Genomic DNA, 14716 nt, shown 5'->3' with positions numbered 1-14716 from the left:
TTGCATACATAGGGGGCTTCTGGGATGCTGGTAAAGTTTTATTTCTTGATCTGGGTGATGATTCCATGGGTATTTCCTTTATAAAAGTTAACTGACTTGTAATTAAATTTGTGGGGATTTTTTATTTTTATTTTTATTTTTTTTGAGACAGAGTCTCGCTCTGTCTCCCAGGCTGGAGTGCAGTGGTGCGATCTCGGCTCACTGCAAGCTCTGCCTCCTGGGTTCACTCCATTCTCCTGCCTTGGCCTCCCGAGTAACTGGGACTACAGGCGCCCACCGCCACACCCAGCTAATTTTTTGTATTTTTAGTAGAGACAGGGCTTCACCTCATTAGCCAGGATGGTCTCGATCTCCTGACCTCGTGATCCACCCATCTCGGCCTCCCAAAGTGCTGGGATTAAAGGCGTGAGCCACCATGCCCTGCTCCCTCCCTCCTTTCCCTTCCTTCCTTCCTTCCTTCCTTCCTTCCTTCCTTTCTTTCTCTCTCTCTCTCTCTTTCTTTTTCTTTCTTTCTTCCTTTCTTCCTTTTTTTCTTATAGGTCTTGCTCTGTCAGCCAGGCTGTAGCACAGTGGTGCAGTCACAGCCCTCTGCAACCTCAAACTCCTAATCCTCCTGCCTCAACCTCCCAGGTAGCTGGGACTACAGGCATGCATCACCACACACTTCATTTTTAAATTTTTTGTGGAGACGGGGGTCTCACTGTGTTGCCCAGGCTGATCTTGAACTTGAACTTCTGGCATCAAGTGATGATCCTCCTGCCTCAGCTTCCTGAAGTGCTGGAATTAGAGGCATGAACCACCACACCTGGTCTTAAATCTGTTTTATGTACTTTTCCATTTGTGTGTCACATTTCACAACTTAAGAAAGTTTTTTAAAAAAATAAAAAGGGAGGCCGGGCGCGGTGGCTCATGCCTGTAATCCCAGCACTTTGGGAGGCTGAGGCGGGCAGATCACTTGAGGTCAGGAGTTCAAGAGCAGCCTGACCAACATGGTGAAATCACATCTCTACTAAAAATACAAAAAATTAGCGGGCTGTGGTAGCAGGTGCCTGTAATCCCAGCCACTTGGGAGGCTGAGGCAGGAGAATTGCTTGAACCCAGGTGGCAGAGGTTGCAGTGAGCTGAGATCATGCCATTGCACTCCAGCCTGGGCAACAAGAGTGAAACTCCGTCTCAAAAAAAAAAAAAAAAAAAAGGATACATTTTAAAACGAGAATGAGCCATGAGAAAAGTCAGTCTTTTTCCTTTCCTGGGTGAGCTGCTGTGTTGTTGTAAAGCCCACAATTTTCCAGCATTTTAACCATTTTGCTACCATGTTGGAAGCTGCCTGAGGATGCAGATGATGGCACCATGGTGCAGGGAAATGGAGCCAGAATCCCTGGATTAGACTGATGCTGAAGCCTGTCTCCTTTCCGGGCTTGCATTTTCATAAGCCGATCAATGCCCTTTTGGTTTAAACCAGTTTGAGATTTTCTGGTCTTAGCAGGCAAAGGAGTCCAATCTGACGCACTCTTGACCCATGTTCAATCAGTTGTTAAGTATAAATTTTCTGCAGTGCCCTCCCACCAACTTCTCTTATTCTCCTTGCCTTTATATCTTGACGGCTGACTTTGAGAGCTTCTCAACAGCTTCTCAACTTCAAGCCTGTCCACACACAGGTCTTTAGCTTTGGCCACATCACTTTCTCATTTAAATTCATTTGAAAGACTTCTCCAGGTTATATCTCTTTCTGCCCTCCTAGAAGAAGGTGAAACTCCTCAGCCTGGCACTCAGGGTACATAACAGCTCAAGACATTTTCCTACTCATGTGAATCTACAAACTACACTCTGCCAACCTGGACCTTTCTCCCAGAAGAACTCAAGCTTTCTCATGGTTTTACTAAGGCACCCTCTTCCCTCTAATCTAGTCGTTCAAATCTCCACCAGGGGCAGGTGCAGTGGCTTATTGCTGTAATGCCAGCACTTTGAGAGGCCAAGGCAGGAGGATTACTTGAACCCAGAAGTTTGTGACCAGCCTGGGCAACATAGCAAGACCCCATCTCTAAAACAGAAAGTTAGCAGGGCATTGTGGCACATATCTGTACTTCCAGCTACTCAGGAGGCTGAGGCAGGAGGATCCCTTGAGCCCGGGAGGTCAAGGCTGCAATGAGCCACAATTGTGCCAATGCACTCCAGCCTGGGTGACAAAGCGAGACTCTGTCTAAAACAAACAAAAAAAATCTTGTCCACCTGTCAAGGCCCATGTCTAAATTCACTCAGATTACTGAAGTCTCTTCTGATCTCACTCACTAGAAATGGTCCCCAATGCATCCTTTGATTCTCTCTGCTGTATCCATGGTTTGCTTCTTTGCTAGCCTGTTGCGTATTATGCCTATGCAGTATACCTCTGGGGCTTGTCTTCCTCTTCTTCCCCAGGAGTCATCTTTGCTATACACACTCACACATTCCTCCCATACACATAATCCAGCTCCTAAAATCCTTGTAGATAGAGCTTATATCTGGTACCCTGACACATAGCATGTGCTCAACAAAAAATATGTGTTGAATTGTCTCCTCACCAATATATGATTTCTTTTCCTTTCTTTTCGGAGACAGGGTCTCACTCTATCACCCAGGCTGGAGTGCAGTGGTACAAGTACAATCACGGCTCACTGCAGCCACCACCTCAGCCTCCCAGGTAGCTAGGACTACAGGAAAGCTGACCACTCCCAGCTAATTTTTTGTATTTTTTATAGAGACAGGGTTTCACCATGTTGCCCAGGCTGATCTTGAACTTCTTGGCTCAAGTTATCTGCCTGCCTTGGCCTCCCAAAGTGCTGGGATTGTAGGCATGAGACACTACGCCTGGCCAATATATAATTATTTATATTAATAATAAATCAAAAATAAAATACTGATTTTTCTTCTTTTCTTTTTTTTTTTTTGAGACAGAGTCTCGCACTCTCACCCAAGCTGGAGTGCAGTGGCACGATCTTGGCTCATTTCAAGCTCCGCCTCCTGGGTTCATGCCATTCTCCTGCCTCAGCCTCCCAAGTAGCTGGGACTACAGGCGCCCGTCACTACGCCCAGCTAATTTTTTTGTGTTTTTAGTAGAGACGGGGTTTCACTGTGTTAGCCAGGATGGTCTCAAGCTCCTGACCTTGTGATCTGCCCACCTCGGCCTCCCAAAGTGCTAGGATTACAGGCGTGAGCCACCGCGCCTGGCTTTTTTTCTTTTTTTTTGAAACAATGTCTTGCTCTGTTGCCCAGGCTGGAGTGCAATGCTGCACTCTCAGCTCACTGCAACCTCCATCTCCCAGGTTCAAGCAATTCTGCGTCAGCCTCCCAAGTAACTGGGACAACAAGTATGTGCCACCACACCCAGCTAATTTTTGTATTTTTGGTAGAGATGGGGGTTTTACCATGTTGGCCAGGCTGGTCTTGAACTCCTGACCTCAGGTGATCCACTCGCCTTGGCATCCCAAAGTGCTGGGATTGCAGGCATGAGTCACTGCGCCCAGTCTAAACATTAATTTATTGACTAGATATGACTAAATGTTCCTGTCAAGAATGTTCTACAGATTCCTTAACTGATACATATCCACAGTAAGGAAAAAACAAACAGCCACTCACCCAGCCATCCTATGAACCGCACTGTTTGAGTTGCTTTGTTGCTAACTTGCTGATTGGAATCCCAGGAGACAGAAACAGAGATAGTCCAGCGCATGGCCTGTTTGGAGAGCATGGTCCTCACTTTTCCTCAGGGATGGAATAGCCACAGGAGCCATGTTAACCTTCCGGGAGAAGGAGTACGTCTCGAGCATGGGTTTGGCATGTTAAGGAGCCATGCCTGCAAATAAATTCCATCTCAAACTGAAGAGGCACTAACCGAGGAGCTGAGTTAACTATTCTTGCCTGTGGTTCCCAAGGCTACAACCTCCTTAGGATGCTGGGTAACGAGATCCTTTTCAACTCACTTGGGATAAACTGGTTGTTGCCTGCAGCTGCCCCCTGGATATGATTCATAGGGTTTCTGTCTGCTGCGGAGCCAGAGAAAGCAACCAGCAAAGATATATTAGCTCCTACATGGTGTTTTTTTGGCCCCACTGAGATATGCCCTAAAAACTCCCAGCTAAGGACCTCCTATTACGAACGCATTCCCTGTGTATGAAGGATGTGATGTTAAACTTACATACCAGAGAGAACTGGCCTATGAGGAAACAGGAAGAAAGTATGCTCGCTCGCTCGCTTTCTTTCTTTCTTTCTTTTTTTTTTGAGACAGAGTCTCACTGTATTGCCCAGCTGGAGGTCAGAGGCACGATCTCGGCTCACTGCAAACTCCACCTCCCAGGTTCAAGCGATTCTCATGCCTCAGCCTGCCAACTAGTTGGGATGACAGGTGTCTGTCATCATGCCCGGCTAATTTTGGTATTTTCAGTAGAGATGGAGTTTTACCATGTTAGCCAGGCTGGGTCTCGAACTCCCAACCTCAAGTGCACTGCCCACCTCAGCCTCCCAACATGCTGGGATTACAGGTGTGAGTTACTGCACCCAGCCAGAAGAAAGTATTCTCTGTATCACTGCATTCACCTATTGGAGACTTCTTTCCTCAGGTAGCCAAGACCCAGAAGCAAAATGACTGGAAATCAAAGGTGGACATTAAGGGCACATCCATCTTCTTCATCAACTGCTGACAACTATTACTCAGGTGTGTAACATGTAGGCAAAAGATCTCTGCTATACCGGGGGCATGTGAGCAATTCGGTCCTGCCCAGATCCGGATTCTTTTTTTTTTTTTTTTGAGACAGAGTCTCACTCTCTTGCCCAGGCTGGAGTGCAGCAGCACGATCTCAGTTCACTGCAGCCTCCACCTCCCAGGTTTGAGCAATTCTCCTGCCTCAGTCTCCCCAGTAGTTGGGATTACAGGCGCTTGCCACCATGCCTGGCTAATTTCAGATCTGGATTCTTGATTCCTAGAATCGCAGCTACTCATGAGACTAGATTCATGCAATTGCTTGCTTTTAGGAATTATGGAGAGGAGGGTTACATGGCTCCACAACCCCATAATATAATTCTAAAATTTCACAGTTTTGTCTCTGAAACCAAAAGTTTGATGCCCAAACTAATTTGGCAGCAAAATCTGACCTGAAGTAATGTAAGTCTATTTATGATTCTTATTTCTTTTAGTTAGTATAGTCATACATTTCACTGGGATATATTCATGTGTTTGTTTATAGGATGTGATTCCAAGTCTTTCTTGGAGGTATTATGTCATAATATACATTATATGCAATGTATTTCTGAAAAAATTCTAAATTCCATAACACATAGCCCAAGAGTTTCAGATAAAGAGCTGTGGAACTGTAAACTTCAACCTCAGGGAGATGAACAGTTACCAGTGAACTATCCGGAATGTCAAATTGCAGTTGTAGCACCTTAGAGTCTCTGCATTTTCTGCCCAAACATACATGACAATATATCTAATCCTAGCCCCAATTGGATACTGTGTCAGCCTTGTAGAAAATTTTGCAAAATCATTATACACACCTCAACATTCTAACACTGTGAATTTGCACTGAGCTGTGTTTACAGTGGCTGCCCCTCCTTAACAAGCCAAATAACTCCATTTCCTCTTACTGCTTTTCATATCAATAAAAAAACAAGCATTCACCTAAGGCAAACATACTCAAGTTTCTCTGCAAGTTTTCAGCGAAAGAAAATTAGGAGAGTCACTAAAAGGACGACAATATGGTCAATTTCTTTTGTATATCAGCGAATTTTCTTTAGGTGGTTGTGGCAGGGTAGGGCTTGATTTTGTGACTGTAGTATGGTATCACCACAGCAAGTTAATCTTTCAAATATCCAGGTAAGTCAGAGATCATGATTTGGATCTTTAACTGAGCAGGAATTAGGTGCAGGATGTCAAATTCAGAACACCCGAAGGTTTTACAGATGGCAAAATTATTAGATTGGATGAATAGATTACAGCCTAGAGGTATTTCTGTTGACTGAATAGAGGAAATATAGGCATTTCCCTTTTGTCCTCTGTACCCAGAAAAATGGAATGTGCTCAATGATTTATGAGTAATTGCATTCATCACAGGCAAAACATGTACCAACAGGCTAAAGGACATTCCAAAGGAAACTCATGACTCCGTATTCATATCTAATGGAAGAAAGCCATACAACTCAGAAAGGAAACTTGGTAGAGTTCACAGTCTCGTACATCTGTGTTCACAATCACCACATGCTGTTTGAGGTAGGATCCCAGGACAGATACAAAAATCCTCTCCATGCTTAAAGCACAGTTCTTGTGTAAAGCACTGAATTGTCTGTCTCGTGGATCTGGATTGGCTTTTCTGCTGCATGAATTACTTCTGGGAGGAACATGACTTCCCATCTGTTCTCCTTTACTTTCTAAAGATGGGGTTTCAGCTATTGTATCATCTTTCTCCTAGGCTATTATAATAGTCTTAACTATTTCCAGGACCAGGAACATACTTCCCTAAACTATGCACAAGTCTTCTTCTCTCACTTCATTCAAGCTTCTGCTCAGATGCTACTGTGTCACAGAGGCCTTCAATTACTCTATTAAAAAGAGCTCCACTCAAAAAAATTCTGGAGATGGATAGTGGTGATGGCTGCATAACAATGCAAGTGTACTTAATGCTACTGAATTATATTATTATTATTATTATTATTATTTGAGACAGAGTCTTGCTCTGTCGCCCAGGCTGGAATACAGTGGCGTAATCTCAGCTTACTGCAACCTCTGCCTCGCAGATTCCAGCGATTCTTCTGCCTCAGCCTCCTGAGTAGCTGGGACAACAGGCATGTGCCACCACGCCTGGCTACTTTTTGTATTTTTTGGTAGAGACAGGGTTTCACCATATTGGCCAGACTGGCCTCGAACTCCTGACCTTGTGATCCGCCCGCCTCAGCCTCCCAAAATGCTGGGATTACAGGCATGAGCCACCATGCCCGGCCTTGAATTGTATTCTTAAAAATGGTTAAGAAGGTAAATTTTATGTTATATACATTTTAAGACAATAAAAAAAAAGGGAGAAAGGAAGAAAGAAAAGAAGAGAGGAAGGAAGGAAGGAAGAAGGAAGAAGGAAGGAAGGAAGGAAGGAAAAGCAAATAGGTTCTACTCAGCATGATCCATCTCACCTGCTTCATTTTTCTATTAGCACTTACCGATACTGTGGATGCATGTGTCTACTATCTGCATTCCCCCAGTGAAAAGTGAGCTCCAGGAGAGCAAGTGCTTTATTTACTTTATTCAATCCTGTATTTGTGACTCCCAGAACAGTGCCTGAGCTTTGTAGAACCACTAAATGTTTTCTAAACGAGAGCAAGCAAGCAAGCGAAGTCCCAAACTAGTATTCCCATCTTTAGTTTTTCTCCCTTGGTCTAATCTTAAACACTGACCTTAGGGTTATCTGGGTTATCTTTTTAAAACAGATCCAGCCAGGTGTAGCATCTCTTCCTTTAATTCTTTAAATTCTGTGAGGCTGAGGTGGGAGGATCGCTTAAGAAAGATATTACTCCTAATATCACAGTAGGTGTACACCTTGTGATATTATTTGTAATATCTAAGGGAGGTATCACTTGTAATATCACAGTGGGTATACACACTGTAATATTATTTGGAATATCATAGGGAGGTATTACTCCTAACACCACAGTGGGTGTACACCCTGTGATATTATTCGTTATATCTAACGGAGGTATTACGCCTGTAGTCTCAGCTACTCAGGAGGCTGAGGCAGAAGAATCACTTGAACCCAGGAGGTGGAAGTTGCAGCGAGCTGAGGTCGTGCCACTGCACTCCAGCCTGGGTGACAGAGCAAGACTCCGTCTCAAAAAAAAAAAAAGAAAAAAAGAGGTATGTAGGCCTGGTGCAGTGTCTCATGCCTGTAATCCTAGCACTTTGGGATACTGAGGCAGGAGGATTGCTTAAGCCCAGGAGTTTGAGACTAGTCTGGGCAACATAGCAAGACTTCATCTCTACGAGTTTTTTTTTTCTTTTTTTTTGGCTATGTCTACGAGTTTTTTTTTCTTTTTTTTTTTTTGGCTATGTCCTGCTCTGTCACCCAGGCTGGAGTGCAGTGGCGTGATCTCGGCTCACTGCAATCTCCGCCCCCCGGGTTCCAGGGATTCTCCAGCCTCAGCCTTGTGAGTAGGTACAGGTATCTGCCACCACATCGGCTAATTTTTGTATTTTTTTTTTAGTAGAGATAGGATTTCACCAAGTTGGCCAGGCTGGTCTCAAACTCCTGACCTCAAGTGATCCACCCACCTCAGCCTACCAAAGTGTTGGGATTACAGGTGTGAGCCACCGGGCCCAGCCCCTACAAAAAATCTTAAAAATTAGCTAGGCATGGTGATATGTACCTGTAATCTTACCTATTTGGGAGGCTGAGATGGGAGGACTGCTCAAGCCCAGGAGTTCAAAGTTACAGTGAGCTGTGATTGCACCACTGCGCTCCAGCCTGAGTGACAGAGACCCTGTCTCAAAAAAACAAACAAAAAAAAAGATGTGCTGAAGTACTAACCCCCAGTACCTCAGAATGTGACCTCATTTGGAAATAAGGTTGTTGCAGATGTTTTAGTTAAATTAAGACAATGAGGTCATACCGGAATAAGGTAGGCCTCTAATCCAATATGACTGATTTCTTACAAGAAGTCAATGAAGACAAAGACACCAAATGAAGAATGCCACGAGTTCACGCTTGTAATCCCAGCAGTTTAGAAGGCCGAGGCAGGCTGATCACCTGAGGTCAGGTTTTCAAGACCAGCCTAGCTAACATGGTAAAACCCCATCTCTACTAAAACTACAAAAATTAGCTGGGCGTAGGGGCGCACACCAGTAATCCCAGCTACTCAGGAGTCTGAGGCAAGAAAATCGCCTGAACCTGGGAGGCAGAGGTTGCAGTGAGCCCAGATCACGCCACTGCACTCCAGCCTGGGTGACAGAGCGAAACTCTGTCTCAAAAAGAAAGGGGAAAAAAAAGAATGCCACAGGATGATGGAGGTAGAGATTGGAGTTACACAGATGCAAGCCAAGGACCACCACAGATTACCCGTGAAACCAGAAGCAAAGGAAAAGACATGCAACAGATTATCTAGAGCCATCAAAGGAGCAGAGTTTTGCTTATACCTTATTTTTCTATTTCTGCCCTCCAGGACTGTGAGATAACAGATTTCTGTGTTTAAGACCCCAGTTTGTGGAACTTTGTTACAGCAGCTCCAGGAAACTAATACAGGGTTGGTGATAAATTGAGAGCTAATATGAACAACAGCCTGGCCCTGCTAACCCTCCTCTACTGGGCCAAGGACTCCCAGACAGTGGGGTGCTGGAGGCCGCTGCTCCTGGCATGAGCTGGTACCATGTGCGCATCTCTGCCCAACTCCTCATCTAGTGCTGTCATATCAGGAGCTTGCAACCAGCCATTAGGGCCACCAATCAACCCATTTCCTAGGGAATGAGGAATTTTCTGGGATTCAGGACTTTTAGGCCTAAAAATGGGAAAGTCCCTGGCAAACCAGAACAAGTTGGTCCCCCTGCCAGCCATGGGAAGAGTATTTATACCATGGAAACCGACAAATCCTACAAATCAGGGCTTTTCCCCTTTGGAGAACTTGTTAAATATTGAGCAGTACGCCACTCTGCCGGTAAGCTCTTGCAGTTTCAATTAGTCAAAGCCAAAAAAAAAAAAGCTAAGTTTTTGCCAGGTAAGTACTATAGTTACAACCGCAGCATTATGAATCACATTTTGTTTTGTTTTGCTTTTGAGACAGAGTCTGACTCTGTCACCCAGGCTGGAGTGCAGTGGCACAATCTCAGCTCACTGCAACCTCCGCCTTCCAGGTTCAAGTGATTTCCCTGCCTCAGCCTCCCGAATAGCTGGGATTACATATGTGTGCTGCCACACCTGGCTAATTTTTGTATTTTCACTAGAAATGGGGTTTTACCATGTTGGCCGGGCTGCTTTCGAACTCCTGGCCTCAAGTGATCCACCTGCATTGGCCTCTCAAAGTGTTGGGATTAGAGGTGTGAGCCACCAGGCCCGGCCCATGAATCACATTTATAAAACATTTTCAATATAAAGCTAAGAAATGGCCTCTCCCTAAACTTGACCTTCTCTTCCAGATCAATGGTATTTATTTATTTAGAGCTACCAATATCAAAGTTCTTCTCAACTGGAAACATATAATTGTAAAATCTTAGAATTGAACACAAGTTAGGAAATGTTAAAAATGGCCATTTAAGGCCCCAACATCCTTTTTCCTAATAACTACATAACAGAAATACAGATGCTTCATACCCTCCTATGGACTTACACACCCAGATCTAAGCCTTACAATCAATTGTACTTGTCACAATAATTTATGGAGAATCAGCAGTGACTTATCAAACACTGGCACAATGCTTAGCCCACCACATCTGTGGCATAAATAAAATAACCTCTAGGTTGCACCCTAGCAGCAATAACACCACCCTTCTCTTCCATGAGAGAAACTGTAGAGGAATTTGAGAGACTGAGTGAATCTCCACTAGATCCAGCAGCAGCCTAGAGGTCTCCCTTTCTCAAGGAGGCACAGGCATGAAGATGTTCTTGTCAGAGGCATGTGAACCACAACAACTTTATCCTAAATAGGAGCTGGGTAAAATAAGGCTGAAACCTACTGGGCTGCATTCCCAGACAGTTAAGGCATTCTAAGTCACAGGATGAGACAGGAGGTGGGCACAAGATACGGGTCATAAAGACCTTGCTGATAAAACAACAAGTCGGTTTTGGAGCTGGCCAAAAGCTACCAATAGTAAGATGGTCACAAGACTGACCTCTGGTGATCCTCACTACTACACCCCCACCAGCGCCATGACAGTTTACAAATGCCATGGTAATGTCACGAAGTTACCCTATATGGTCTAAAAAGGGGAGGCATGAAAAATCCACCCATTGTTTAGCATGTCATCAAGAAATAACCATAAAAATGGGCAACCAGAAGCCCTCAGGGCTACTCTGTCTATGGAGTAGCCATTCTTTTATTTCTCTACTTTCTTAATAAACTTGCTTTCACTTTACTGTGTGGACTCGCCCTGAATTCTTTCTTGTGCGAGATCCAAGAACCCTCTCTTGGGGTGTGGATCGGGACCCCTTTCCAGTAACACTCCAACAAAACCCTCCCTCCCTAACTCTCTAACTCACTCATCACTCTCCCAGTTCGTCCTACTCACTACTTGTAGCCAGAGGATCTGTTTAAAATGTTCAGCTACTGGATGGCATGATCTCCAAGGTATATGGTACAGTAAAACAAAAACAACGAAACCCAAGCAGTTTGTACTATGTACTGCCTTTTTTATTTCTGAGATGGAGTTTTGCTCTTGTTACCTAGGCTGGAGTGGAATGGTGCCATCTCAGCTTACTGCAACCTCCGCCTCCTGGGTTCAAGTGATTCTCCTGCCTCAGCATCCCAAGTAGCTAGGATGAGGTGCCCACCACCACATCTGGCTAATTTTTTAAATATATTTTTAGTAGAAACAGGATTTCACCATGTTGGCCAGGCTGGTCTCAAACTCCTGGCCTCAGATGATCCACCCGCCTTGGCCTCCCAAAGTGCTGGGATTACAGGTGTGAGCCACCGTACCTGGCCTATGTACTGCATTTTATAATTTAAAAATCAGTCTTATGTATGTTTGTACAAAGGCAGCCTCTATAAGCTTATAGTATACACTATGACCATAACTCTTTCCACAATGCATTTTATCGATGTACTTTTCTATTTCTTTTCTATCTCTGTATTTCACTAGACCATGAATTCCTTGAGGTGAGGGAATGTGTTTGTCAACCTTTGTATCCTAGCACGTGGCCTGGTTCAAAATAGGCAATCAATAACAGTTGGTTGAATATATGAATTATTAAATAAAGGCAAAAATACAGTCCTTCACAGTTTCTTTGTCCCAGTTAAATTTACGAAGCCAATTCTTTAATATAAACACAGATCCATCAAGGGTGTGTGCCACTTCCTACCATTTTAAGTATTTTTTTTTAATCAGGAAGAGCCAGAGGCAAAAGTCAAGAAATTAACCACATGCGAGCGCGCACGCGCACACACATACACACACACACACACACACACACAGATAGGCCCAAACATCTCATTAGGAAAACCAAAACAAAACCAATTTACAAGCCTTGGCTCATCATCTCAATAGCTACTTGCACTAATCCTATAATTTATGTCTACTAAACACTGTTATTTTCCTTCTCTGGGCATTAGGCAACTTGGGAAAGGATTCCAGAAAAATTTCAACACTACTGACACTCATGATTATTAATGTTATTAATACTGTTTTTTATTTTTAATGGCCAGTCTTCTAAATGCTTGTATCCAACCTTAGAGAAGAATGTATTTTATAGGATTGCTGCCAAATGCAGCCCTGAACGCTATCTACTGGGAGTCTCCAGCCTTCCCAGTACTAACCTGACTTCCCAAAGCCCCTGGAGATCTCCCTTCTTTCCAAAGGAAGCCTTAAGATTCCTTCTTTTTCACATCTCCTTGTCACTGACGCACCCCTGGAACAGGACAAGGGAAGTGTCCACCTACCCTACCTTCCTCCTTTCTCAGGCCAAGTGTCATTCTCGGAGGGTGGGGGCGGGAGGCAGGAGAGGAGGGGAGAGGAGGGGTACGGGAAAAGGATGTAGTGGAGGGAGAGTTAAGGCCCGGTTCTGCCTTCCTCCCACCCCCCAGCCCAGCGGATTTCCTTCCCAGGGCAGTAGCCAGTGGCTCCAGGAAATAATTGCCCTTATCAGCCCTCACTCTGAATAGAAAGAAAGGAAAGGTCTCAGTTCTTCCCTGAAAAGGAAGGGAATCTCAGTCTACTTTTTGGTTTTTCAAATAACCCTTCTTAGCACCTCTAGGGCTCATCCTAACATCCCCAGGGCTCTTGATTTCTCTCCTGATGCAGTTCCTGGATCTTAGTTTACATAAGACTGCCCCAGTGGAGTTAGTCAAGGATGCAGCTTTTTCTTCTGCCCTGGAGTTTATCAGGTGTTTGTATGGTTAAATGACACTCTTTAGGAGTCTGATGAGTGTCTACCTTTTCGTACCACTTATACTTTTTACCTTGGGCATGGAGTGGTCCTGACAAATCTTTCTGAAACTCTGGTGAAAAATTCTAAGCAAGAGAAGGGGAGCCTGAACAGAAGCTGGGGTTTTCCTCCTGAGTGGTGAGGTGGCAGTGGACCACAAAGATGAAGACTGGATCTGGTGTGAAGGGATGGAGGCTGAGCTCCATGTACGTTCCAAAGGGCATCTAGAAAGGTGTTTGTTTTACTGGGATGTTTTTATGGCACCCTGCAATCTTTTAATTTTTCCCTTATTCATTCTTTTCTAAAACCCTTGAAAGATCCCACTAGGGCTGTTCTTGCCTTTAGAACTGTGAGTCTAGTGAAGCAGGAAAGCTTCTTTGGGAGTAAATAGCAGACTACAACACCCCCACTCCACCCCAACATCCAGACGCTGCTAACACAGAGAGGAAGGCTGGGTTGAATGTCCCCCTCCCTATTCTTCCTCTCAGGATTGGGCACACACCTGGCTGGGATAAAGGAGTCAGGTCATTTGAAAGGCCCATCTCTCTCTTACCAGGGGAGGGCATCCAGGTTCTTGGCGTCTTGAACAAAGAATTGGATAAAACACACAAACAAAGCAAGGAAGGAATGAAGGGATTTACTGAAAATCAAAGTACACTCCACAGTGTGGGAGTGGCCCGAGCATAGGGGCTCAAAGGCCCTGTTACAGAATTTTTGGGAGTTCAAATACCCTCTAGACAATTCCATTGGTTAGTTGAGGTACATCCTATGTAAATGAAGAGGATGAAGTAAAGTTACAGGCATACACCCTATGGAGAGGATATTTTCTGTCATAGCTGAAGTGTGAATTGGCCTATGTTTCCTGCCTTCAGATGCTATTTTCCTGCCTCATCTCTTTGTTTCTTCCATTCCCTGTGCCACATAAAAGGGTTCCTTTGGGTTTCCAGGGACTGTCAGGTGTCCTAACCAGAGTGACTCCATCTTGAATAAAGGCCAAATAAAGCCAAACCTGCTGGGTTACATTCCCCAGGAACTGGGCATTCTTGGTCATGAGATGTTTATGATTGAGGGAATGAGTTAAAGTTGCTAACTAAAGACCCAGAACTTATGGAAATGCCCCAATATTTTAAGCATTCTTAGTTTAAGAATAAGTTCTGCTTTAAAGATAACAGTGTACTCATAAATTCTTGCTGAAATCAATAGTAACAGGAAAATAACAGTATCAGCAGCCTGTCACAAGCTGATCACAAGCCTTTGTAATTAAGTACACAATTCTTATACAAACTACATAAGCAAGCACTACATTTAAAGTAGTGCTTTCCTCCTCTTTTTTTCTGAGGATGCCCTACTCTGTAATTGAGTAGTCTCTAATTAACTATCTTAACTTCATTATACTCTGCAACTTACCCTGAATTCTTTCCCGGGCAAGATCCAAGAACACTCTTGGGGTCTGGAACAAGACCTCTGGTGTCAGGACTGGGCATCAGATCTGGAAGAAGCAGGACTCAGGCCAGGCGCATTGGCTTATGCCTGTAATCCCAACACTTTGGGAGGCCAAGGCGGGCAGATCACCTGAGGTCAGGAGTTCAAGACCAGTATAGTGAAATCCCATCTCTACTAAAAATACAAAAATTAGT

Source organism: Colobus angolensis, unplaced genomic scaffold (assembly GCF_000951035.1).
Source record: "Colobus angolensis palliatus isolate OR3802 unplaced genomic scaffold, Cang.pa_1.0 Scaffold286, whole genome shotgun sequence".
In the NCBI taxonomy this organism is placed as follows: domain Eukaryota; kingdom Metazoa; phylum Chordata; class Mammalia; order Primates; family Cercopithecidae; genus Colobus; species Colobus angolensis.
This window is presented reverse-complemented; position numbering follows the sequence as displayed.